This window comes from Diceros bicornis (genome assembly GCF_020826845.1).
Source record: "Diceros bicornis minor isolate mBicDic1 chromosome 30 unlocalized genomic scaffold, mDicBic1.mat.cur SUPER_30_unloc_4, whole genome shotgun sequence".
In the NCBI taxonomy this organism is placed as follows: domain Eukaryota; kingdom Metazoa; phylum Chordata; class Mammalia; order Perissodactyla; family Rhinocerotidae; genus Diceros; species Diceros bicornis.
The window spans coordinates 1,800,580-1,828,342 of NW_026690902.1; positions in this window are offsets into that span (position 1 = coordinate 1,800,580).

The window sequence follows — 27,763 nt, forward strand, 5'->3', positions numbered from 1 at the left end:
GATTTTCTATTTCGTGCTATCCAGCCACTTTTATTATTTGGAATTCTGTGAGCAAGATTCCCCCCCCCCTTTCTTCCTTTCTTTCTCTCTTTCTCTCAATCTTTTTTTCCCCTTTTTTTCTTTCTTTCTTTCTTATTTAATCTTTTTTATATCAGTATAGACTCATGGATATTTATTTTATTCTCTGGGTAATAATCCAATGTTACTGTTATTTATTTTGTTGCTCACATTTTTCTAGCTTGAGCCACTGGGATGTCTTTCAGATTGATTCCTTTTGACACATCTCATCATTTTCTGTGTTTTTTTAAAGCACTTTCTTACTTTCTGGCACTACAAGATGCTCCAGGCTCACCTTGTATTTTCCATCTCCAGCCTTAGAATCAGCCATTTCTCCAAGAAAACCTGGTTCTTTTCATTGGAGAATTATATTCAGAAATCAAGATCAGGGAGCCAGGGATGCTCATTGATACTAGAGTGTCATTGCTTCTAGACTTTCTCAGCAGAGCTTGGAAATGTATGTATGAATATAAAATCAGGTATACACATCTATCTATAGATCTTTCAATGTATCTATCAATCTATCTTTCTATTTGGATAGATATATTAAAAGAGACATGGATTCATACTGATACTTCCAACTCCAATCCAGCACCACAGAATTTATTCTAGCCTTTTCCTTTTGTTTATTCGTCACTTCTTTCACCAACAGTGAGAAACTTAACTCCAGATATTTACAATATTTACTAAGGTGTCAACTAGTTTCAGAATTACTAATCCATACCCTTATGAAAACAAATTTACCACCTAGAGTACAGTGTTTGTGTCCAGTACTTTAATTCTACAGTATCCCATCAAAACACTGTCTTCCAAAGTTACTTAGGTTAGGACCTTTCATCCCCAGCCCTTCAGCGTGGTTATGTCACATACTTGTAATACAGTGAGATTCATTTGTCACTGCATTCCATCTGAGTTCCTCAGCATCCTGATGGATTTGTAAAATTTGCAGAGTAAAATTCACTCTTTGTGATGTACAGTTTTACGGGTTTTGACAAATTTATGGTCGTGTATCCACCTCCACAGTACCATACCGAGCTGTTTTTTTCACCCCCAAAATTCTTTCATACTGTCTCTTTGTAGTCAACCCCTTCCCCCACTCCATCTCTTGGCAACCACTGATCATTTTCCATCCCTTTAATTCTGACTTTTCTAGAAAGTCATGTAAATGGAATCATAGTACATAACCTTTTGAATCTGGCCTCCTTCACTTAGAGAAATGCATCCAAGATTCATCCATCTTGTTGTGTGAATCAAGAGTTTATCCTTTTTACTGCCAAGTAGTATTCTAATGTCCCAGTGCACCACAGTCTCTTTCTCCATTCACCTGATGAAGGACATTTAGTTTATTTCCAGCTTTTGACAATTATGAATAAAATGGCTATCAATATTCACACAAAGATTTTTGTTTAAACATTAGTTTTCAATTTGCTTCAGTAAATCCCTAAGAGTGAGATATCTGAGTCACATAATAAGTGTAGGTTTAACTTTATAAGAACCTGCTAAACTGTTTTCCGAATGCAACTATCATGTTGCATTCCCAGTTCTAGTTGTTTCTAGTCCTCACCCGCACTTGGTATTTGCAATTTTGTTGGTATTTGCGATTTTATTTTTTATTTTCTCCAACTAATAGGTGCCCGGTATCTTATTAAGGCTTCTGCTTCTTTTTAAAGTGGGTTCTGCTAAATATAGAATCCTGTGTTGACTTTTGGGTTTTCTTTCTGCACTTGAAAGATGTCATTTTGTTGTTGCTTTGTCTCTTCTGTTTTTGATAATATATCATTCATCATTCACATTATTTCTCCCTGTGTGTAGCGTCTTCCCCAGTATTTCCTTGACTGCTTTCAAGTTTTTCTTTTTATCTTTGGATTTTAGCAGCTTGACTATCATGTGCCTATGTATGGTTTTATTTTGTATTTTATTTTGTGAGGTTGCTGACTTTCTTCGATCTAAAATTTTAGATTTTCCACCAAATTTTGAAAGTTTTATGCTATTACCTTTTGATTTGCCTTTCTGCCTCATTTAATTTTTCTGTCTCTTCCCTCTCTACTGGGGACTCAATCATCTCACAGGTAAGGCTCTCTTCATTTTTCTTCAAAATTTTTACATTCTTTTCTTCAGGTTGGATAATTTCTATTGCTCTATCTTCATGTTTCTTCTAGTATTTCTAATCTACTGTTAAACTCAAAAGTATTTTTTTATTTCATCTTCCTATTTGGTTCTTTTTTGTAATTTCCATTTCTCTGCTGAGTTTCAACATCTGTTCATTCATTATGAGAATATTTTTCTTTACCACCATGATCATCTTTATAATCGCTGATTTCTTATCCTTGTCTGCTAATTGCAACACGTTTGGGATAGTTTCTAGTGCCTGCTTTGGGTCATATACGGACTACATTTTCCTATTTCTTCAAATATCATGATTTTTTAAATTGTGTACTGGAAACCATGAGTCATAGTTATAGAGACTCTGTATTCTATTGTATTCCTTTGAAGAGTGTTGTTATTTTTCTAGCAGGGAGTTAACTTGGCTGGACTGAAATTCCAATCTTCTCTCCTTTACAGTGTGTATAGTTGAAATACTCATTCAGTTCTTTCATCTTCCAACTGCTGTTTTTACACTAGGCCCTCTGGGACCTACCCTGCATGTGTGTTGTTCAAAGATCTGCAAATTTGATGTCTGTGTGCGGGAGACTTACACACATATTTTGAGATGTTTCCTCTTTATTGTTCCCTCCCTTCCAGAATTTCTCCCCTAACTTTCCAGCTACTCTTCCAGCCCCAAAATACATCCTCTAACATTACAAGTAAGACTGTAGTTTTTCCCCTGTCTGGGCCACGTACAGATTTTGGAATGCTTTGAGGAAAAAGACTCAGGCTTGCAAATATCTCCTGGTGCAATTCTCATCATTCAAGGGAAGACTCCCTCTCAGTTCTGCTTGCTTTTGGAAGATATTTATACATACACACGTATACACATTTATTGTATCTGTATTACATATAGATACATGATTCTATATAAATATATATAATATTTTATGCAGATTTTATCATTGTTATCTGTGAGAGTGTTAGTTCAACAAGCTACTCAACCATTACTGGAAGCCAGATCTCAGTTTTGTTTCTTTTTTGTATTTTATACAAATAGAATTATAAAATATATAGCTTTTTGAATATAATTTCTTTTATGCAGCATTATCGTTGTGATATTCATCGATGTTGTTGCATGTAGCTAATGTTTGTTCATTTGTTGAAAATAATAGTTTTAATGGTAATAAAATATTCATAACATAAAATTGACCATTTTAACCATTTTTAAGTGTGCAGTTCAGTGACATTCAGTACATTCACATTATTGTTTAACCATAACCTCTAACCATCCACAGAACTATTTTCACTTTGCACTGAAACTCTGTGCCCATTATGCAACAACTCCCTGTTGTCCCTCCCTCTTGCACCAGTCTCCTTTCTGTTCCTATAAATTTGACTACTCTAAGTACCTTATATGAGTGGAATCACAATATTTTTCCTTTTGTGGCTGGCTTTATTTCACTTAGCATAAAGTCCTCAAGGTTCATGCATGTCATAGCATGTGTCAGAATTCCTTCCTTTTTAAGGGTGAATCGTATTCCACTGTCTGTATACACCACATTTTTTTTTGTCAATTCATCTATTGATGCATACCTGGCTTGCTTCCAGCTTTTGGTTATTTTGAATAATGCTGTTAACAACACGAGTGTACATATGTCTTTCTACCTCTCTCTTCAATTCTTTTAAGTGTATACCCATAAATGGTGTTCTGAGATTCATTTTTTCACATGTGGGAGATTTCTTCACACCTCCAACAAGCAATTCTTGGAATGCCAGCTGATCATCAGATAATTCAACTCAATTTGATGCTGTCAACCCAGAGATACATCTGAATCCACAAGTTGAGGGCTCAGTCTTGTAAGATTGCACACCCACCCCAACCTCACCTCAACTTCAGGTGCCAGTTACAAGCCCAGGTTGTTACCTGTACTTCTGACTGACTGCCTATAAACCAGAGGTTCCCACAACCTCCTCCTTGGGCTTAATTAATCTGCTAGAGTGGCTCACAAAACTCAGAGAAACATTTACTAGATCACCAGTTTATTATAAAAGGATATAACTCAAGAACAGCCTGATGGAAGTGGTGCATAGGGAAAGATATGTGAGAAGGGGCACAGAGCATTCATGCCATCTCCAGGTTCACCACTCTCCAAGCACTCCCTGTCGTGGCCAACCTGGAAGCTCTATGAACTTCCTTCTATTGGGATTTTTATGAAGGCTCCCTCACATAGGCATGATCAATTATTAACTCAGTTTCTAGCCCCTCTCCCCTCTGTGATGGATAAGGGGTAGGGCTAAAAATTTCAACCTTTTAATCAGGGCTTGGTCTTTCTGGTTACCAGTCCCCATCCAGGAGCCATCCAGGAGCCCACCCAGAGTTGCCTCAATAGAAAAAATGATTCTCCTAGCGTTCTTATCACTTAGGAAATTACAAGTGTTTTAGGAGCTCTGTGTCAGGGATGGAGTCAAAGACAAATATTAGAACAAGAGATGCTCCTAGTGTCCTTATCGTTTAGGAAAGTACAAGGGTTTTAGTAGCTCTGTGCCAGGAATTGGAGGCAGAGACCAATAAATATATTTTCTATATTTCAGAACCCATAAGTGGAATTGCTAGCTCATATGGTAATTCTATTTTTAATTTTTGAAGGAACTGTCATACTGTTTTCCACAGTTTTATGTTCTCACCATCAGAGCACAAGTGTTCTAATTTCTCAACATCCTTGCCAATCCTTGTTATTTTCTGATTTTGTGACAGTAACTATCCTAATGGATGTGAAGAGGTATCTCATTGTGGTTTTATTTTGCATTTTCCTGATACTTAGTGATGTTGAGCATCTTTTCAGGTGTGTACTGGCCATTTTATATCTTCTTTGGAGAAATGTCTATTCAAGTCCTTTTTGCATTTTTAAATTGTGTTTTTTTTAATTGTTGGGTTGTAGGAGTTCTTCATATATTCTAGCTATTAATCCCTTATCAGATATGTGATTTGCAAATATTTTCAACTGTTCTGTGGGTGACCTTTTTACTCTGTTGATAGTATCTTGTGATACAGAAAACTTTTGCATTTTGATGAAGTCCAATTTGTTATTTTGTTGTTCTTGTTGCTTATGGCTTTGGTGTCAGATGAAAGAAATCATTGTTGGCAATGTCTTTTGGACCCAATGACATGCAGCTTTTACCCTGTGTTTTCTTCTAAAGATTTTATAGCTTCAACTCTAACATTTAGATCTTTGATCCATTTTGAGTTAATTTTTGTATGTGGTGTAGGGTAAGAGTCCAACCTCATTCTTTTGCATGTGGGTATCCAGTTTTCCCAACACCATATTTAGAAAAACTTATCCTTTCTTCAGTGAATGGTCTTTGCACCCTTGTCAAAATTCATTTGACCATATACGCAAAGGTTTATTTCAGGGCTTTCTATGCTATTTCATTACTATATTGTGTGTATTTATGCCAGTACCGCACTGTTTTGTTTACTTTGTAGTATGTTTTGAAATCAGAAAGTGTGATTTCTCTAACTTTGTTCTTATTTTTCTAGATTGTTTTCGCTATTCAGGGTCCCTTGAGAGTTCATATGAATTTTAGGATATATTTTTCTATTTTTTCAAAAACATCATTGGAATTTTTAGCTCCTTGAGTAAGTTGGTTATTAAGTATTTTACTCTTTTTGATGCTACTGTAAATAAAAATGTAAAGTTTTTAAATTTCTTTTTCAGATTACTTATTATTAATGTATAGAAGAACAACTAATTTTTGCATATTTACTTTATGTCGCACTACTCTGCAGAATTTATTAGTTCTAACAATTTCTTTGTGGAATTTTTAAGGGTTTCAACATATAAGATATTATGTGTGAAAAAATACAATGTTATTTCTTCCTTTTCAATTTGGATGTTATTTCTTTCTTTTTCTTGCCTAATTGCTTTGGCTAGATCTTCTAATACCATGTTGAATAGAAGTGGTGAAAGTGGATCTTCTTGCCTTGTTCCTGATCTTAGAGGAAATACTTTCACTCTTTCACACTAGAATACATTGTTCTCTGTGGATTTCTATATATGGCTTTTATTATGTTGAAGTAGTTTCCTTTTACTATGAGGGTTTTTTTGGTGTTTTTAACATCAAAGCATGTTTACTTTTGTCAATCACTTTTTCTGCATCCATTGAGATGATCGTGTGTTTTTTTCCTTCATCCTGTTAATGTGGTTTATTACATTGATTCATTTTCATATATTGAAACATGTTGAATTCCAGGAATAAATCCCACTTAAAATGGGCCGGCTCCATGGCTTAGCAGTTAAGTGCACGTGCTCCCAGTGCTGGCGGCCTGGGTTTGGATCCCGGGCGCGCACCGACGCACCGCTTCTCCAGACATGCTGAGGCCACGTCTCACATACAGCAACTAGAAGAATGTGCAGCTATGACATACAATTATCTACTGGGGCATTGGGGGTAAAAATTAAGTAAATAAATAAAATTATTTTAGAAAAATTATGCCTAATCCTTTTAATATGCTGCTTAATTTGGTTTGTTATTATTTTATTGAGGATTTTTGTATCACTCTTCATCAAAGATATTGACCTGTAGTTTTCTTTTCTTTTAATCGATTTGGCTTTGATATCAGGGTAGTGCTAACCCCATAGGATGACTTTAGAAGTATTCTCTCCTCTTCAACTTTTGGAAAGCCTTTGAAAAGAATTGGTGTTTGTTAATTTAAAAAAAGTCTTTGAGCCCAGGAATAAATTCAGCATAAAATAAATAAAAATAAATATTTTTTTAAAATGTGAAAATGCTTTTTCCTAAAAAAAATTAAAAATTAAGCAAGTATATCACTTATCACTTTATTTCTAGAAAATTTTTTAACCTAATAGTAAGCATAAACAAATTGTTAGAATTAAAATGAATCAAGTGTTAGTTTTCTTCATTGCAAATTTTCTGACAGAGGTATATGATGCCATTATGTATGACATCTTTTATGAAAAAATGGTCATTTTTTGTAGTATTTGAGAACACTATGAATTTTCCCAGTGGCATCTGAAAATACTCTGATATGAAAACTTAACTTTTCAACATATATGTCTTTATCAATTTAACAAACTCTGTCAGGTGCTAATTAATCAACTACTTTTCATATGATTCAGGCTCTCCACCATCAACTTCCTTAACCATCAAGAAATTCTACAAATTCTGCAAGATTAACGATTTTACTTTACACTGTACTTATCTCATGTGGTTTAAAGCATCCAAAAATCATTGATAAACTGATCCTGCCTGAACTAAATCATGGTGAATTATAAAAGATTGTCTCTGTTAAGTGGGGAGTGATTTCTGGTTGAACTTAATTTTATAAGTGGTCAATTTATTACAGTGTATTGTTCTGTTATGTATTTCACTTCTGTTTTTAAAAAAAGTGATAGTTGAGGACACAGATAATAAAAAGTTGAGAAAATAAGGAACTGATATACTCTGTAAGCTTCAAATGTTTTGAAGCATAAGATACAATAAGAACTAAAACTAACAGTTGGGAAGGGGGGAGAGAGGAGGGCGAAAGGGATAATTCAGCACATGTGTGTGGTGATGGGTTGTAATTAGTATTTGGGTGGTGAACATGATGCAATCTATGCAGAAATAAAAGTATATTGATGTACACCTGAAATTTATAGAATGTTATAAACCAATGTTACTGCAATAAACAAAAAATTAAAAAAAAATGAACTAAAACTAAGAAATGGCAGAGGGAATAGAGATAAGAGGATGAAATTGCAAAACTGAATCTATAATAATATCTCAGTGGCTAGCGTTGTGGTGCCAAGAAGGTGGTGAAGTCAAAGAATTCATAAAGATGATAATAAACAGACTGCAAAGAAAAAATACTGAAATTTTTATAGAGAGAATTTTTACAGCGATATTGCAAATAGAGAAAAGGGAAGACTAGTTTGAGAAAGAGACTATCAGCTTCTTAAATTATTTCCACTATAGAGAACAAAAAAGCAATTTGCTGAAATATTTATTCCCCTCTATGACCCTATCTTTACCTGCAAAATCTCATCACTAAGCCTCCTTTTCCATACTTGGGGAAGAGAGCAATTAAGCTCATCTGAAACCTCAACTGCCCAGCTTGTGAAATAAGGCCGGCCATCCATTCTCACAAAGGAGACAACTGGAGGTAGGATTTTTGGTTCTGAATTCAGCTAAACATCTTCAAAGAATTGTATCTGACCTTCCTTATCCAGGGCTATCAGTGAAGGGCTGGCTGGCTTTCAGAGAAGAGCAATTCACAGTCAGTGGAGACATTTTCTGTTGAGCTCTCTAGAGAAGGCTGTGGGGCTTGTCAGTAAGAGTTGATTGCTATACGGGCTACGTTTTTTTATTTTATTCAGAGATTTATAAAGAAATTTACATGATAAATATTACTTATTATCAAGAAAAAAGGTTGTCTATTCTCTGGTCATTTAAACAAAATCCTCCTCTCAGGGTCCACCCATGGACAAAGCCCAGATTTAATCTCCAAGAGTCTGCCAGGCACTCTGTGGTCCGTGGGAAGCCCTCAAGTTGGCAGCATGTTCCCTTGTGTCCTGTGCTGGTACTTAATCTTCTATCTCTTCAGAGTACAACTAGGCAGAAGCTCAAAGGACTTGACATTGGAGAAATGTACTTTTCATTATCTTTAGACTTCTACACTTTTCCAAAAGACTTTCACCATTTCCAGTAATTGTGCAGTAATTTACCCAACACTAAGGTTATCACTATTAAAAATTAAAATAAATAAATTTTGAAAATGGAAAAAGTGACCTTTGCAATTTTGTACAGAATCTATATAATTGTTGCATCCTTAAAAAATGGAGGAAAGATAGCAAATTTAACTGTTTTGGTTAGTTAACACAGTAAGTAATATATTGTCTATATTATCAATTTTGAGATTATTTGTATTTAAAAATACTGCTTCAAACCCTTAAATCATTGTATGTGGTAGAGTCTGCCATCTGCTTTGGCTGAACAATTAAATACAAGTCAGCCAAAATTCCTCCATTCCTGTATAATCTTATATGTGGGTGGTAATGGTTAGTTCTTATAGATTGTTTGAAGACGTGCGTATCACAAAATACAAGTGGCCATTAAAAATTAAAATGTTCACCAAATACAAGATCATCTGATTCCCAGAAAAGGAAAAGGCTAATGTAACATTAAGGCTACAACTGTCAAAAAGGAAGCCAAGATACACTCAAGTCAAGCTTTTGCTCAAATGTTAATTGGCTCATCTTTGAACCTTTATCATGTTTATTATGTAAGCAAGATATTTTCAGAGCTTAGACTATGGAAAGTGCTTATTGGTAAGTTAACATTCTGATCATCTATTTTGTAAATGTTAGTATGAGTTATATAAGTCATTTTCTACTATATTCAGATTTTCAAGTTCTGCTAAATCTAAGGCCACATTACTGGCAAATTGGGAATATCTCTAGAAATATGAAAAATATGAGTCCTACAGAAAAGCTTATACATTCTCTATTCATCAGGTTCTAAATTCTAAAGCTTTCTAAGGTTTTGGAACAAACCAATGGCATTCCAAACTGACAGTAAGGTTGCATGTGCCATACATGATCCTATAGGAAGAGAAATCCAGATTTTAAATAGAGGAGATTGTGCACAAAAATAAAGTACGTATTCAAGTCTGAAAGGGGATTTCAAGGAAGAAGGGATTCTCAGAACATGTGGTAATTGGTAAATAACTTACCAAGGGCTCTCTAAAGGAGAACATATTGTGGAAAAAAGAGCTTCACAGGTAAAGAACTAAAATGGCATCTCTGGAAACCTTATGATGAAACAGATGCTGACTACTTTTTCCTAAAATTTAAAATGCATCTTATCCTCCAAACAAAGACCACCTCCTTGCCTTGCAGCTTACCTGGACATGGTGACGTGTTGGAATCATTTTTCTAATTCATTGGCTCTTAAACTTGATGAGCACCAGAAGCACCTCGGGGCCTTGTTGAAACCAGATGGCCAGGCTCCACCACAGAGTTTCCAGTTCAGCAGGTCTGCAGCAGCACCAGAGAATTTTAATTTCTACCCAGTTCCCAGGTGCTGCTGATGCTGCTGGTCCAGGGACCTCACTTTGAGAACCACAGCCTGATTTATACCCTATATATGATTACAAAACCCATTATTTCATCATTTGGCTGCGACTTTTCCTTTATCACATCAGCCCCTTACCTTTGAATCTCCTCACATAACAATGAGAATTCTTGGAGAGTTTCACAGCTGGTCCTCATTTCCGGCTCAGTTCTCCCTCTTCCTCTCAATACCACATTCACATGTCAGGTAATTTTTCCTTATACATGAGTTCATCATAGATCTTCCTTGCTCAAAAACTCATGGCTAGGGGCCAGCCCCGTGGCGTACCAGTTAAGTGCTCTCCCTCTGCTGCTGGTAGCCCAGGTTCGGATCCCAGGCGCGCACCGATGCACCGCTTGCCAGGCCATGCTGTGGCGGCGTCCCATATAAAATGGAGGAAGATAGGCACAGATGTTAGCCCAGGTCCAGTCTTCTTCAGCAAAAAGAAGAGGATTGGCAATAGATGTTAGTTCAGGTCTGATCTTCCTCACCAAAAAAAAAAAAAATCATGGCTCTTATGCTGAGCACAAGACATTTTAAATTCTCTACTTGGTTCATAAGGTCTGTAATAGACTTACTTTAATATCAAAATATGGACACCCTGTTCCCTACCCAACCTACTATAAAGGAGTATATGAGGATTACATAAGATGCAGACAGTTCTAATTATGCACAGTATGACATTCTATAAAGTCACTGTGAGCACTGAATCAGTGAATATGACCCACTGCTCCTACGGGAAATGCAGTGTTAGGTTCCTGCAAGCCTTAGTCACATTTTCTTCAACTGATCAATACATAACCTTGTTCTCTGTGTTTCTCTTTAAAGTCACCTTATTTAATATATATTGTTGATATATTAACATTGAACTCACACCAACAGCACTGTAAATCGTGTCTGAAAGAAGCTTGTCGAACATGCATACTTTCTTTGTAAAGGCACGTCACAGCCTCTTGCCCTGAGGAACACCAGGCAGCATTGCAGCACTACACATGAGGGGCATATTAAACAGCAAAGTCACCAACACAAGGCACAAAAAGATGGGAAATGGGGCACTAAATAGACTGCAAGAAGGACACTTGTTTACAGTATAGGCTGAAACAAGAGGTCAGAGCGTCACCTGGTTCCCTCTCAGTTGGAAACATGCACGTCAAGTGAATCAAATTTCTCACCACTTTGTGCTTATCTTCAAATGGACATGAAAGCTCCGAGAGTGTTGATTTGGGGGCTGCCAGTACATTTTAACTAGTGGGCAAGTGTGCAACCACGGACTCCACAAATAATGAGGATCAACTATATTATGAAAGCATCTTTTCAAAGCCAGAGTATTGCTCAGAAATAAGAGCAATAATGATAACATAACAGCTAACATTTTAGTGCCTACTATGCGCCAGGAGCTCTTTTAAGCACTTTACATTAGTTAATGCATTTAAATCTCAGTAAAACCCTATGAGACATGAGTTCTCAGTAGCCCCATTTATAGATGTGGAAACTAAGGCTCAGAGAGTAAATAATTTGCACAGATTCCCTAGTTAAAAGTGGAATAACTGGGATTGGTGCCCAGACAAACTGGTCCAAAGCCCAGAACTTCAAATACTAATGGTAGGAATGTCAGCAAATTTTCTACCACTCCCCGAAAAGCCCCTTCTGCTCCAGTCAGTGTGATCTCCCACATGCTTATTCACTCATCAAACATTTTCTGAGTGCACCAGAGGTGTCAAGTACTGTGTTTAGATACTGGAGGGACAAATAGAATGTCGATGCAAATAATCCGTAACCAATCTATAAATCAAAATTGGGGTGAGTTTATTATGAATCAAGCTTTGAGGACCATATAGCCCGGGAGAGTCCTTTCATGAAGAAATGGAGCACTCCAACGAAGTGAGGTGTACAGGGTCAGCCCCATGACTTAGCGGTTAAGTGCGTATGCTCCACTGCTGGTGGTTCAGGTTTGGATCCTGGGCGCGCACCGATGCACTGCTTCTCTGGCCATGCTGAGGCTGCGTCCCACATGCAGCAATTGGAAGGATGTGCAGCTATGACATGCAACTATCTACTGTGGCTTTGGGGGAAAAATAAATAAATAAATAAAATTATTTAAAAAAAAGAAGTGGGGTGTACAGAGTGGTTATATACCATCAAAGAGCATGTACCACATGTGATTGCAATGTCCTTTTTACAATAGCCACGACATTGACCTGTCGGCACGTCAATTGTTGGACACGGTGGGTATCAGCTCTGCTGTTTCCATGGGCATGGCTGTTGTCTTGAGTTGGGTGGTCACAGGATGGGCACAGCAATCAAATCCTAGCTTAGGGAGAAATGCTTATCCTTAAGGAAATGCCAATGTGGGGGAAGTTGCATTTACATCTTAAGGGCATTGTTCTTGTCTTTGGGACATGTTAATTGCTTAAAATAGATACATAATGGATGAACAGAGGCTACAGGCCCCTTTTGGAAAAAAAAAATCTAGGTCAATCCCAACTAGTTTTACACCAAATGGTTTCCTCCTGTGCTCCAATATATCCTATTGCTTACCATTTATTTATCATTTTCCCCCTTTTGATGTATAATCTTTTGATAGAAAGCATTGATGATCAAAATATTGTCCCTCAGAGTCAGGGTGGTTGCTGCATGCCCTGATTCTATCACGTCCCTCGGTGCCAGGCTTTTATCTCATCTATTTGCCCAGTTGTTCACTTTGGGTGGAATTAGTCGGATATTGTGGACAAGCAAAGAGGTATATATATATACACGGAGGAAGCACTTCATGGATTTTGGATTAATTTTAGGTTGTTGCACAAACATTGTATATGTGCTTTTTTTTAAAATATATATAACCCTTATGCTACATTGTGCACAATTATAAACAATTACAGTAACAATGATAATAATTAAACATTTTTTTAAAGATTAGTTTAAAATGAGTTTTTAGGCATAGTCCTTATCAGAAAAGGAAATTTGTCCAGGGTTATAAGATTGATCGGCCATGTCAAGTCACCGAGCCACCATTACTATAGTTTGCATGCCAGTCTTACAACACTAGGTAAAGAAAACAACAGTTTGAATATAATGATTAGTACAAGAATTCCAAGAAGTAATAGAATTAGGAATTGCAATCCAGATCGAAAAAGGGAACTAATACCAGAAGGGAGCCAACCAAACAAATCAAGGCTGGGTGTAGGATCACTTAAGGCATTCACCTGTTTTTCCATGTGCTTTAGTAGAGGTGACACATTGGAAGACTCGTCAGGTATAAACACACAGCATTCAGTTTGATCGCACATGTACCACCTTGGGTTGCTGTAAGAATATCTCAGGCCATTCTATTTTGAATGACAGCTTTTCTCATTAAAGATATTTCAGTATTTAAAAAAGCTATTCTTTCCTGACTATCGTTAAGGGCTTGTTGAGTAAATTTTGTCAGAGACTCTATATGTGATATGACATCTTCCAGCCCCAAGGAAGGAGCAAATATAGCTACTAGGTGGTCATACAAGTATAACACTGAATGAGCCCATCTGGCCTTAAGGAGAGGCAGATTGGCCACAGATGTTAGCTCTGGACGAATCTTTCCCTATATGCAAGAGAAGCCCAGAGTGCAGCACCCTAGCCATCCTGGTGACAGCCAAGGCCAGAGGTTTGTTCGACATAATCAGTGAGTTCCATTAGGAGCCATCCAATAAACACCTGGTCTTCGAGACCAGTCTGTTCCACACCAATCACTTTTTTATGTATAATAGTATTCTGACATGACTCGGTGGGTATCCAGCCCATCTTTAGAGTGTAATTTGGTAGATTTTGTTTGGAATGATTTCTCTGTTCCCAACATAAAGGTGCTGGTATGTTTAAAGATCCATGACTAGGAGTAAGCCAAACATATCTAACCCAAATTTGTGTGAAACCTTCCATGGTTTTTACTGTAATGTCTGGTTTCTTTTGTTTATCTCCAATTTGTTGGGATAATTGGATGGTTTGAGTAATAGAAAAGAATAACCGTGTCCTGTATTACTAATAGTATGGGCTAGTGGCCATGTTTCAGGATCATAATTAGTAATATCAGACGAACTGTGAACATTAGAACTAGATCTTTGTATCACAATAAATTGCTTTAGAGCTTTCCAATCTGTGCTTCGAAAGGGAAAGACCCACCAAGGGTCTTAGAAAGTGGAAGTTGGCCACATAGCCAACAAGTAGACTGATTTTTATGTGTAGCAAAGGAATGTGCCCATTGCAGAAAAACATTGCCATCAGAGTTCCATTCAGATGTAGATTGGAAAAACAAACATAGCATTAGGGAAACCTTAAACGGCATTTATTTTTTGTAATCAACAAATGGTTTTGTAATTGGGTTCCAATCCATCTTATAAAGTTGAAGGGTAAAGCATTGGTGTAGGAAAATTGTTAGACAATCTAGAAATTGATTATTTTAGCAATTACATAAAGCTTAAACACTGCAAGGGTTTAAATGAGGAGATATAATGTTAGGAATACAGGCCTGGTCCAGAGTCTCAGGACAGCTGCCTACAACAGATGTCGTCTTCTTCTCATCCTGATTTGGAGATATTCGTCTTGGTCTGTCGAAGTTGGGTGTCAGAGACTGGAGTTGAAGTCCATTCAGGTGGAAAAGCCTTTTTTAAATGAGAAATGTGAATTCATGATTTTACGCCTTTTAATTTTGCAGCACACCAATTGGTTAAAAGCACCTGATATGGTCCTTTCCAATGGGGTTGCAAAGAGTCCTTTATCAGGTGTCTTTTCCAATAAACAAAATCTCCAGGTTGTAATCCATGATCCTTAAGGTCTTCGTCCCCTGGGAGCTTACTGTGAAAAGAATTAGCTACCAATTTCTCATTTCTCTTAAGAGCCTCAATGAGACCTTGACAATAATGTAAAATATCTCCTTTAAGTAAAGTTGGTTCCTACATTTCTTCATCTAATTGCATAGGTCGTCCAGTTATTATTTCGAAAGGAGACAGTCGATGATTACCAAAGGATGTAGATCTAAGACTGAGGAGCACTAGTGGAAGAGCTTTTGGCCATAAGAGATTAAATGCTTCTGAAAACTTTGCCAACTGAATTTTGATCGAGCTATTAGTTCTTTCCACCGATCCTGAGGATTGGGGATGGTAAGCGCAGTGGAAATTCTGCATTATTGGCCAAATATTACAAATAGATTTAATTATTTGTCCGGTGAAATGAGTTTCCTGGTCGCTATGTAACTTGGTAGGAATACCCCAAGCAGGAATTATTCTCTCTAATAGTAATTTACCTACTGTTAGAGCCGTTGCTCTTCTGCAAGGAAGGGCCTCAACCCAATGTGAGAACACACAGATTATTACCAAGATATATTTATATCCTTGAGATGGTGGCATTTAGACAAAGTTCAATTGCCCTCAAAGGGTCCCTTAGGAAGGGGAAAGTGGCCTTGTGACACATGAAGTGGTTTCCCTGGATTATACTTTGGGCATATAACACAACGAGTATAAGTTTTGTGAGCCACTGTGGGAAAAAGTTTCCAAAAGTATTGTTTTCCCCATAAAATCACCTTTTCAGGTGCCCAGTGGGTTAGTTGGTGTATATGCTGGAGCAGGGGCAATTGTGCTCCAACAAGTACCATGGGTTTCCTATTAGGCCCAAACCACATCTGTCAGGGAGTGTCAAAAATTCCCCCTTTTGACTGCCATATGTGTTTTTCTTCTCCCATGGCCACTTCTTGGGCCTGTAGAAGGAAGTCTTTTACTGGGTTAGCAGAGTTAATAGGAAGCAGCAGGCATTCTCGAGGCTGGGTAGGGCAAGCCTTCAAGGCTGCTTGTTTAGCAGCTACATCAGCAAGCTGGTTTCCTTTAGCTTCCAAAGTATCAAATTTTGGATGCCCTGGCATTTTAATAATCGCCAGTTGTCTCGGTAGCTGTATAGAATATAATAATTCTGCAACATGTTTCCCCTTCTTTATAGGCTGATCTGAAGAGGTTAAAAACCCTCGTTGTTTCCACAGCATTCTAAAGTCATGTATTGCTCCGAAAGGATAACGGCTGTCAGTGTCGATATTTGCTACCTGGTCTGTGGTCAATTGAAAAGCTCAAGTTAAAGCAATTAACACAGCTTGCTGTGCTGACTTTATCTCTGCTAAGTAAAAACTCTCGATTACATCTACTGAGGATGTTACTGCATATCCAGCTCCATAACATCCTTGTTCATCCTTTGAGTAAGATCCAGCTGTAAACCAAATTAGATCAGCATTATCAATGGGAGTTTCTTGCAAATCATTCCTAGGAGTAAGTAGGTAATTAGTTAATAAATGTAGTCGTGGCCATCTTCTTCTTGGGATGCTAGAAGTAAAGTTGCAGGGGTAAGATTATTACACAGGGCTAAGGTAATATTAGGAGCAGAGAGCAACAGAACTTCATAGGAGGCTAGTCGGCTGACAGAATAATGCTGAGAGTGATGAGAATTTAGGAGAGATTTGACTGAGTGAGGAACATAGATAGTCAAAGGAGACCCCATCAGCATTTCTTCACTGGTCTTGCATAAGAGCGCTGCTACTGAAATGGCTCTCATACAATGCAGAAGCCCTTTTGCCACTGAGTCTAACTGCTGACTATAATAACCTATAGGTCGATGTCGACCTTCATGTTTTTGAGTTAAGATACCTAAGGGGTTTCCTTTATCTTCAAGTGTGAAGAGGAAAAATGGCAAGCTGTAATTAGGATGTCCTAAGGCTGGTGCTTGGGCCAAAACAGACTTTAAGGTAGTTGCTGCCTTCTCTCCTTCTGGTGTCCATACAATGAAATCAGGCTGGTCAGACTTTAGTAATGTATATAAGGACTGGGCAATAAGTGAAAAGTTAGGTACCCAGTTCCTGCAATATCCAGTTAGTCCTAGGAATCCTCTTAACTGTTTCTTTGTCTTAGGGAGAGAAAAACCAGGATTCCTTTAATCATTTCAGAATCAGTCAACAGTCCATCCTTAGATATCAAGTGTCCTAGATATTTTACAACAGGCAGGCAAAAATGTAATTTGTCCTTGGACAATTTATGCCCCTTAGATGCTAGCTGTTGCAACAGATAAATTGTGTCCTTCTGAGAATCCAACTTAGTGTTTGAACGCAAGAGAAATCATCCACATATTGAATTAAAGTGCAGTCATTAGGGAATTCTATCTTAACTAAGTCAGCCTTGAGTATCTGGGAAAAATAAGTGGGCGTCTCAGTATAGCCCTGTGGCATCACTGTCCAGGTATACTGGCGATCTTCCCACGTGAAGGAAAAAGATATTGACTATTCTTTTCCACGGGAATGCTAAAGAAGTCACTGCCCATATCAGTGACTGAGAAATAGCAGCTGTTAGTTGGAATGGCCGAGAGCAAAGTGTGTGGGTTAGGAACCACAGGATGTCGGGGAATCACGATGTTCTTTATAGGTCTCGGATCTTGAAAAAAATCTCCAGCCTTTCCCATTTGGCTTTTTTACAGGCAAGATAGGTGTATTACAGGGACTAGTACAAGGAATTATAAGTCTCTTTTCAAGAAATTCCTTAATGATAGGGCTTATCCCATTTAATGCCTCTAGTCTAAGTGGATGTTGCCGAATGTTAGATAGAGGCTTAGAGTTGTCAAAGTCACCTTAATAGGAGTGGCTGATTTAATTTTCCCAATATCTGAAGAGGATGATGACCATAATTCTCTAGGCACTTGTAATAACTGGTCATCAGTTTTCTCTTCTATTTGAGTCATTGATTTCACAATCATCAACCTTTCAGCAATTACGGTCTGGTCAGCATCCCGATTTTCTTAATCTAGAAACATTTCACCCTTTTGTGAAAAGGACGTTGTATGCTTCTAGAAGATCTAGTCCAACCAAATGAATTGGAGCACATTTAACCAGGAGAAACACATTTTTTCCTGTGATGGTTCTTAATTGAAAAATTACTGGTTCTGATTTAAAAACCTGCATTGGAAAATTCGAAACCCTTACCATTTGAACTGTCTGTTTACTCCGAGGGAGAGGGCAATGAATAAGGGTAGGGTTGAGGACAGATAAGGTAGCCATGGTATCTACAAGGACCTTTAAAGTTTCCCCTCCAATAGTTATCTCAATTTCCCCTACGGCATTTGTGAGGAGGAGGGAAAGTGCCCTCTCATAATCTTTGGACCAGCCCTATTCCTGTTTATTGTTGTCTCCCCCTAAATCCCATTTGAGTTTATGGCAGTCTTGTTTGAAACGACCAGGCTTTTTGCAATAGTAACAGAAACAGTGATTTCGTTTCTGGTTAGATTTATTTTTTTTTTTAATTTTTTGTTTATTGCAGTAACATTGGTTTATGACATTGTAAAAATTTCAGGTGTACATCATTGTACTTCTATTTCTGCATAGATTACATCATGTACACCACTAAAATACTAATTACAACCCATCACCACACACATGTACTGAATTATCCCTTTCACCCTCCTCCCTCCCACCTTCCCCTCTGGTAACCACCAATCCAAACTCTGTCCCTATATGTTTGTTTATTGTTGTTATTATCTACTACTTAATGAAGGAAATCATATGGTATTTGACCTTCTCCCTCTGACTTATTTCACTTTTCATTATACCCTTTGTTGGGCCACGAAGCTGTTGTAGCTGTATACTCATAACTTTAGTGGCCTTTTTTTTATGGAAGGTTTTAGATAGTTTATCTGTAATAGTGACAAGAGCACTAGTGTGCATTAAAGTCCAATCCAGTTCATGTCTCTTAACTAACATTGCTAATTCCTCATCTAATCCTTCTAAGGAAATTGCATTGAAAATTGAATCATTTTAATGATCCTCAAAACATTCAGGAGCCAGCCCAGAGTGCTGTTCTAAGGTTTTCTCAAGCCTTTCAAAATAATCAAAGATAGATTCCTCGGGTCTATGCTTACATTGATGGACTTTAGCCCAATCTATCTTCCTGGGAAAAACTACTGGAATGGCTTTGTGTAAGTTTTGAGTGACATCCTTACACTCTTTAAGGTCACGAGGCTCATGCCTATGGAAATCCTCCAGGGGGTCTCTCCAATCTGCCTCTTTTATCCATTCATTTGCTTTGTTCTCAGACACCAGCAAATGCACAAGCTGATATAAATCTGAATATCCTGTGCATATGTTCTAACAATAAAATCAAATTCTTGCACAAACCCTAAAGGATCTTGCAAAGGGTCTGGGAAGTCCTTCGTCAAATTCTTAAATTCACTTCTAGTCCAAGAAGTATACACAAGAGCAGGCTCACCTCACCCAGTAACAGGTTTCTGCTTAAAGGCAGCCACTACAACATTAGGACTTTCAGTATCTGTTCCCTGAGAGTTACTCCTTGTTTTCTCTAGGGGTGGAGGAGGAGGGGAAGGTTAAGGAGGACGAGGAGGTGAAGGAGGAGGAGAAGGTGAGGGAGGAGGAGGAGGTGAGGGAGGAGGAGGAGGTGAAGGAGGAGGAGAAGTTGTGGGAGGAGGAGGAGAGGGAGGAGGAGGAGGTGAGTGAGGAGAAGGTGACGGAGGAGGAGGTGAAGTGGATAGGTCAGGGTATGGAAGCTCAGAAAGGAAAGGATACAAGGGTGATGAGGGAGAAGGAGATAAGCTCTGAGGTCCTGAAAGCGGTGGCGGTGGAGGAGGTAGAGGAGGTGAGGGGGGTGGACAGCTTCTGACTTCTCTCTCTTTAATTCAGAAATGGTCTCAGTCAGTTTATGGTTAGTCTCCCGTAAAGAAGTCATTTTATCATTATTATTCTTTGAAGCCTCTAAATGCCAATCATAATAAGCTTCCTCTTCTTTTGTTTTGGTTTTATTGCAGGCTTTTTCAACCTGTGTGTGCAAATACAATAGTTTTCAGAAGTCAAACATTCCCAATTTTGGCCATTTACGACCTAAGTCATCCTTAGTTAACCTTTCCCATTTAATTAAATACTTGCAAGGATTGTTTCTGTATGCAGTATACGTGAAACCAGCAGGAGTCCCCGTGGGGGGTTGTCCATCTGGAAGCCAGCAGGCTTTTGGAGCATGGTTTCCCATTTTTAGTTCTGTTTTATTGTTTGTTTTTTTATAAAGTCTGAACAACTTCTAGGAACTGTGTAGTGGGTCACAAGTGTGCTGCTTTGAGTGTTATTCCCTAAAGGAATGTCGTAATCACTCTCTTACCTGTCTCGATTTCTCCCGCTAACAGTCTAGGACCACCGAGGGGGTTCGGAGTGCGGGTGACAAACCCTCATGTGCCAGTCCCCGTACGAAGCTATAATTAATTAATGTGAATGATAATGGAACGCCCTATAGGACCGCTATATGTCGTGAGGTTCACCTCTGACACTCCTACTGAGGATTTTCCGTCACCTGTAGAACGCCTTTTCAGCCGGGAGGAGCCATGTCTCTTTTCTTCATAGTTGAACAAGTTCAGACTCTCATTTCTTTATCAAGCAGTTTTGTTCATACCTTATAAACATAATTCTTTCCAATTTTAAAGCCAAGTTAAAAGGACAACCGACTCAGTTTACTCCAAGCTTCCCCTAAGGTCCCTTGGCCTAGGAAATTCCCCCTAGGTTTTTCTCCACCTAGGAAATGTACCGGTATCCTTCAAAGCCTCTAGTCTCAAGACCTTAAAACAGCTCAAATAATTAGTGGCTTATAATTACCGTATAAATTCATATTACTTTTCACCTTAGAGTGTAGAAAGAACTTATATTAAACAAGGTGTTTTTCGCAGTCCTTTGATGTCTCTAATACCTTCCAATGCAATTCAAGTGGCTTCTTGTTTTTATGTTTCCATCATTATAACTTCAGAAATATGTTCATCCAACACTTTTACTCTGACAAATGCTGCTTTACTCTTTAAACTTTTCTATGCCAAGACTCACGTGAGAAATCCCTCAAGCACCATCAGGAGGAGGAAGTCAAGATGGCAGCACAGGCAGACTCTGAACTCACCTCCTCCCACAGACACGGCCAATTTAAAACAACTCGTGGAAAAATTACCGCTAAGACAGAACTGAAAACTGGATAAGAGGAACTCCTGCAACAACGGACAATCCTAACTGAGGTAGAAGAGGAAGAAACTCCCTTCTGGAGAGGAAAAATGCCACCTTTACAAGCCGCAGTGCCTCACGGCCACCCAGGAGTCTCTGAAAGGTAAGCAGCCCTCCCTTGAGGAACGGGGCCCTGAGCCAGGGAGCACCCCCGCAGTGGGCATGTTGTGGACCCAGCACAATCGAGATGAGTGGCAGAATAACTGACTTTGCCTGTTACTAAAACATTACGGAGTACTACTAGAAATGCTGGTTGACAAACAAATTAGAAACCGGCTCTTAAAGGGCCCATGCACAAACTCACCTGTTTCAGAAAGCAACCTAAAATCACCAGAAAGAAATGTGCACAGTGCTTTGGTGAAAAGAGACTCACCTAATAGGCCCTGTGTGCATCTCGGTGAGAGGTGAGACCTCTCCAGGTACTGGGACATTGGTGGCGAATATTGTTGTGGCCTGGTGTGGGCGTGCTGACATAGACGCCATTGGAGTTCTCCCTGAGGTCTGCTAGCCCAGGGTCTGTCCCACCCACTAGAGCATCAATTTAATCCAGCTCAGCCAGGGCAGGCAGCCCACCCTAGAGACTGGCCCCACCCAACAACAAGCCCTCAGGCAACTTGTGGGCCTGCATAGATTGGTGACTGTATTCTCTGCAGCCTGGCAACTGAGACAACTTGATTGGGGCAGGGCGGGCACAAGGAGCAGGTGGAGAGTGTGAGGCAGTGGTGGAGTGTGTGGGGTTGCTGCCATGGAGAGACTCGGTGTGCTTCGGGTGGTTGGGGCGCGCACATGGGGCAGGACTGTGTTGACAGTGTGTGTGGACCTGTGGGCGGCAAGGCTTGTCAGCTGCAGAAGACTTGTGCTTCTCAAAGACACACAGAGGGGGTTTGGCCCACCTTCCAAAGCTTGAAACAATTGGGTGCTCCCATGCCTGAGGCCAGCCCCACCCAGCTGCAATCCTCAGAGAGCTGACAAGAGACCTAAAGGCTGGAGGCTTATAGCAATTGTAAGGCCCTGAGCCTAACAACCTGCCATGCTGGAGGCCTACTCACTTAAAAGAAATACTGCAACACAAATGTGGTGTTAGAACTTGCAGCCAACTGTGCTGGGGCTCACCACACCTGATAAATTGACTGAAGGGCCCACAACAACTACAAGCAGCTGAGCATTGCAACAGCTGGCCAGGAGCATAACTCAGCCTCCCTGGGCGCCTACAGGGAGAGCAAACTGGCCACAACAGAATGACATGCGTAACCCACATAGTCGTCACCCCTGGAACATTGAGAACTTAGGGAAGCACACTGCAGGCCTCCTAAGCCATCACTTACATAAGGTCACCTATCCAAGAGCAGGAGACGTAGCTGACCTACATAATATGTAGACACAAGCACAGCGAAAGAGGCAAAATGAGGCGGCAAAGGAATACCTTCCAAGTAAGGGAACAGGACAAAACCCCAGAAAAGGAACTAAGTGAAACGGAAATGAGCAACCTACCTGACAGAGAGTTCAAACAAAGAGTGTTAAGGATGCTCACTGATCTGGGGAGAAGAATAGATGATCTTAGTGAGAATGCCAACTAAGTAATGGAAGATATAAAAAGAACCAATCAGAAATGAAGAATACAACACTGGAAATGAAAAATTCACTAGAGCGACTCAAAAGCAGAGTAGAGGATACAGAAGAACGGATCTGTGAGATGGATGAAAGACTAGAAGACATTACCCAAGATGAACAGGTAAAAGAGAAAAGAGTTAAGAAGAGTGAGGACAGTCTAAGGGACCACTGGGATAACATCAAGCACACTAACTTCTATGTGATAGGTGTCTCGGAAGGAGAAGAGCGAGAAAAAGGGGCAGAGAATCTATTTCAAGAAATAATAGATGAAAACTTCCCTAACCTAAGGGACAAAACAGACATCCAAGTACAGGAAGCACAGAGAGCTCCAAACAAGATAAACCCAAAGAGGCCCACACCAAGACACATCATAATCAGAATGTCCAGAATTAAAGATAAGGAGAGAATTCTAAAAGCTGCAAGAGAAAGACAACTTACATACAAAGGGAACCCCATAAGGCTATCAGCTGAATTCTGAGCAGAAACTTTACAGGCTAGAAGAGAATGGCATGATATTTAAAGTGCTAAAAAGGAAAAAACTTACAGCCAAGAAAACCCTACCCAGCAAGGTTATCATTCAAAATGGAAGGAGAGATCAAAAATTTCCCAGACAAGCAAAAATTAAAGGAGTTTATCACCAAGAAACCAGTACTACATGAAAAGTTAAAGGGACTGATTTAAGGGGAAAAGAGAAGAAAACAAATAGGAAAAAATTATTTGTTTCCATCATAAGAGGGTAATGGATACAAATTCAGAAAAAGAGGTTAGATATGATATCAAAAACATAAAAGGAGGGAGGAGGGAAGTTAAAGAGTAGAGATTTCAGACAGAGGTCAAACTAAAGAGACCATCAATTCTGTATAGAAGAAGAAAGGAACAGAGAAAGACTACTAAAACACTGAGAAAAAAAAGTTAAAAAATGGCGGTAAGTACATACTTATCAATAGCTACTCTAAACGTCAATGGACTAAATGCTCCAATTAAAAGGCTTAGGGTGGCTGACTGGATAAAAAAACAAGACCCATATATATGCTGCATACAAGAGACACACTTCAGACCTAAAGACACTCACAACCTGAAAGTGAAGGGATGGAAAGAGATACTCCATGCAAATGGCAATGAAAAGAAAGCTGGGGTAGCAGTACTCATATCAGACAAAATAGACTTTAAAACAAAAACTGTAAAAAGAGACAAAGAAAGGCATTACATAATGATCAAGGGAACAATCCAACAAGAGGATATAACACTTGTAAATATCTATGCACCCAATGTAGGTGCACCTAAATATATAAAGCAATTATTAACCGACACAAAGGGAGAAATAGACAGTAACACAATAATAGTAGGGGACTTTAACACTCCACTTGCACCAACGGATAGATCATCCAAACAGAAGATCAATAAGGAAACATTGGCCTTAATGATACACTAGAACAGATGGACCTAGTAGATATATACAGAGCATTCCATCCAAAAACCGAAGAATACATGTTCTTTTCAAATGCACATGGAACGTTCTCCAGGATTGATCACATATTAGGCCACAAAGCAAGTCTCCATAAATTTAAGAAGATTGAAATAATACCAAGCATCTTTTCTGACCACAACAGTATGAAACTAGAAATCAACTATAGGAAGAAACTCAGAAAAGCCACAAATATGTGGCGATTAAACAAAATGCTACTGAACAACGACTGGGTCAACGAAGAAATCAAAGAAGAAATCAAAAAATACCTGGAGACAAATGAAAATGAAAATATGACATACCAGAATTTATGGTATACAGCAAAAGCGGTTCTGAGAGGGATGTTTATAGCAATTCAGGCATATCTCAACAAACAAGAAAAATCTCAAATAAACAATCTAACAATGCACCTAAAGGAACTGGAAAAAGAAGAACAAACACAGCCCCAAATCAGTAGAAGAAAGGAAATAATAAAAATCAGAGCAGAAATAAATGAAGTAGAGACCAAAAAAATAATAGAAAAAATTAATAAAACCAAGAGTTGGTTCTTTGAAAAGATAAACAAAATTGACAAATATTTAGCTAGACTCACCAAGAAAAAAGGAGAGAAGGCACAAATAAGTAAAATCAGAAATGAAAGAGGAGAAATGACAAAAGACATCTCATAAATACCAAAGATTATAAGAGAATACTATGAAAAGCTGTATGCCAACCAATTCGACAATCTGGAAGAAATGGATAAATTCTTAGAATCATACAACCTTCCAAAACTGGATCAAGAAGAAGTAGAGAATTTGATTAGATCTATCACCAGTAAGGAGATCGAAACAGTAATCACAAACCTCCCCAAAAATAAAAGTCCAGGACCAGATGGTTTCCCTGGTATATTCTACCAAACATTCAAAGAAGAGTTAATACCTATCCTTCTCAAACTCTTCCAAAAATTTGATGGAGGGGGGAAACTCCCTAACTTATTCTACGAAGCCGACATTACCCTGATACCAAAACCAGACGAGGACAACACATAAAAAAGAAAATTACAGGCCAATATCACTGATGAACATCGATGCAAAAATCCTCAACAAAAGACTAGCAAATCGCGTACAACAATACGTTAAAAAGATTATACACCATCATCAAGTGGGATTTATTCCAGGTATGCAGGGATGGTTGAACATTTGCAAATCAATCAACGTGATACACCAAATTAATAAAATGAAGAATAAAAATCACATGATCATCTCAATAGATGCAGAGAAAACATTTGACAAGATACAGCATCTATTTATGATAAAAACTTTGAATAAAATTAGTATAGAAGGAAAGTACCTTAACATAATAATGACCATATATGACAAACCCACAGCTAACATCATCATCAATGGTGAAAAACTGAAAGCTATCCCTCTAAGAACAGGAACCAGACAAGGATGCCCACTGTCACCACTCCTATTTAACTTAGTACTGGAAGTCCTAGCCAGAGCAATCAGGCAAGAGAAAGAAATAAAAGGAATCCAATTTGGTAAGAAAGAAGTGAAACTGTCACTACTTGCAGTTGACATGATTTTGTATATAGAAAACCCTAAAGAATCCACCAGAAAACTTTTAGAAGTAATAAACAAATATGACAAAGTTGCAGGATACAACATCAACCTACAATAATCGGTTGCATTTCTATACACTAACAACGAAGTAGCAGAAAGGGAAATTAAGACTACAACCCCAGGGCTGGCCTGGTGGCTCAAGTGGTTAAGTGCAGGCACTCTGCTGCGGCAGCCTGGATTTCGCCGGTTTAGATCCTGGGTGTGCAACGACGCACCACTTGTAAAGCCATGCTGTGGCGGCATCCCATATAAAGTAGAGCAAGATGGGCATGGATGTTAGCCTAGGGCCAGTTTTCCTCAGCAAAAAAAAAAAATGGGGGAGGATTGGCAGATGTTAGCACAGGGCTGATCTCCTCAAAAAAAAAAAAATACAACCCCATTTACAATTGCAACAAAAAGAATAGAATACCTTTTTCAATTGCAACAAAAAGAATAGAATACCTAGGAATAAACTTAACCAAAGAGGTGAAAGAGCTGTACACGGAAAACTATAAAACATTTCTGAAAGAAATTGAAGAAGACACAAAGAAATGGAAAGATATTCCGTCCTCTTGGATTGGAAGAATTAGCATAGTTAAGATGTCCATACTTCCTAAAGCAATCTATAGATTCAATGCAATTCTTATCAAAGTTCCAACAACATTTTTCACAGAAACAGAACAAAGAATCCTAAAATTTATATGGAACAACAAAAGACCCTAAATAGCTAAAGGAATCCTGAGAAAAAAGGGCAAAGCTGGAAGTATCACACTCCCTGATTTCAAAATATATTACAAAGCTATAGCAAGCAAAACAGCATGGTACTGGCACAAAAACAGACACACAGATCAATGGAATAGAATCGAAAGCCTGGAAATAAACCCACACATCTATGGACAGCTAATCTTTGACAAAGGAGCCAAGAACATACAATGGAGAAAAGAACGTCTCTTCAACAAATGGTGTTGGGAAAACTGGATAGCCACGTGCAAAAAAATGAAGGTAGACCCTTACCGTATACCATACACAAAAATTAACTCCAAATGGTTTAAAGACTTGAATGTAAGACCTGAAACTGTGAAACTTCTGGAAGAAAACATAGGCAGCACGCTCTTCAACATTGGTCTTAGCAACATCTTTTCAAACACCACGTCTGACCGGGCAAGAGAAACAATAGAAAAAATAAACAAATGGGACTACATAAAACTAAAAGTCTTCTGCACAGCAAAGGAAACCATCAACAAAACGAAAAGACAACCTAACAATTGGGAGAAGATATTTGCAAACCATACTTCTGATAAGGGCTTAATCTCCAAAATATATAAAGAACTCATGCATCTCAACAACAAAAAAACTACCAACCCAATTAAAAATGGGCAAAAGACCTGAACAGACATTTCTCCAAAGAAGATACACAGATGGCCAACAGATACATGAAAAGACGTTCAAAATCATTAACTATCAGGGAAAAGCAAATTAAAACTACAATGAGATATCACCTCACGCCCGTCAGAATGGCTATAATTAACAAGACACGAAACAACATGTGTTGGAGAGGATGTGGAGAGAAGGGATGTCTCATACACTGTTGGTGGGAGTGCAAACTGGTGCACTCACTATGGTGAACATGATGTAATCTATGCAGAAATAGAAGTATAATGATGTACACCTGAAATTTATACAATGTTATAAACCAATGTTACTGCAATAAACAAAACATTTAAAAAAAAAAGACACCATACTAGGTGACCCTACATTCCTCACATCTGTTTCCTTGATTTGTTCCTAAATAAAGATGTTTCTTTTTTGTGTGTGTGA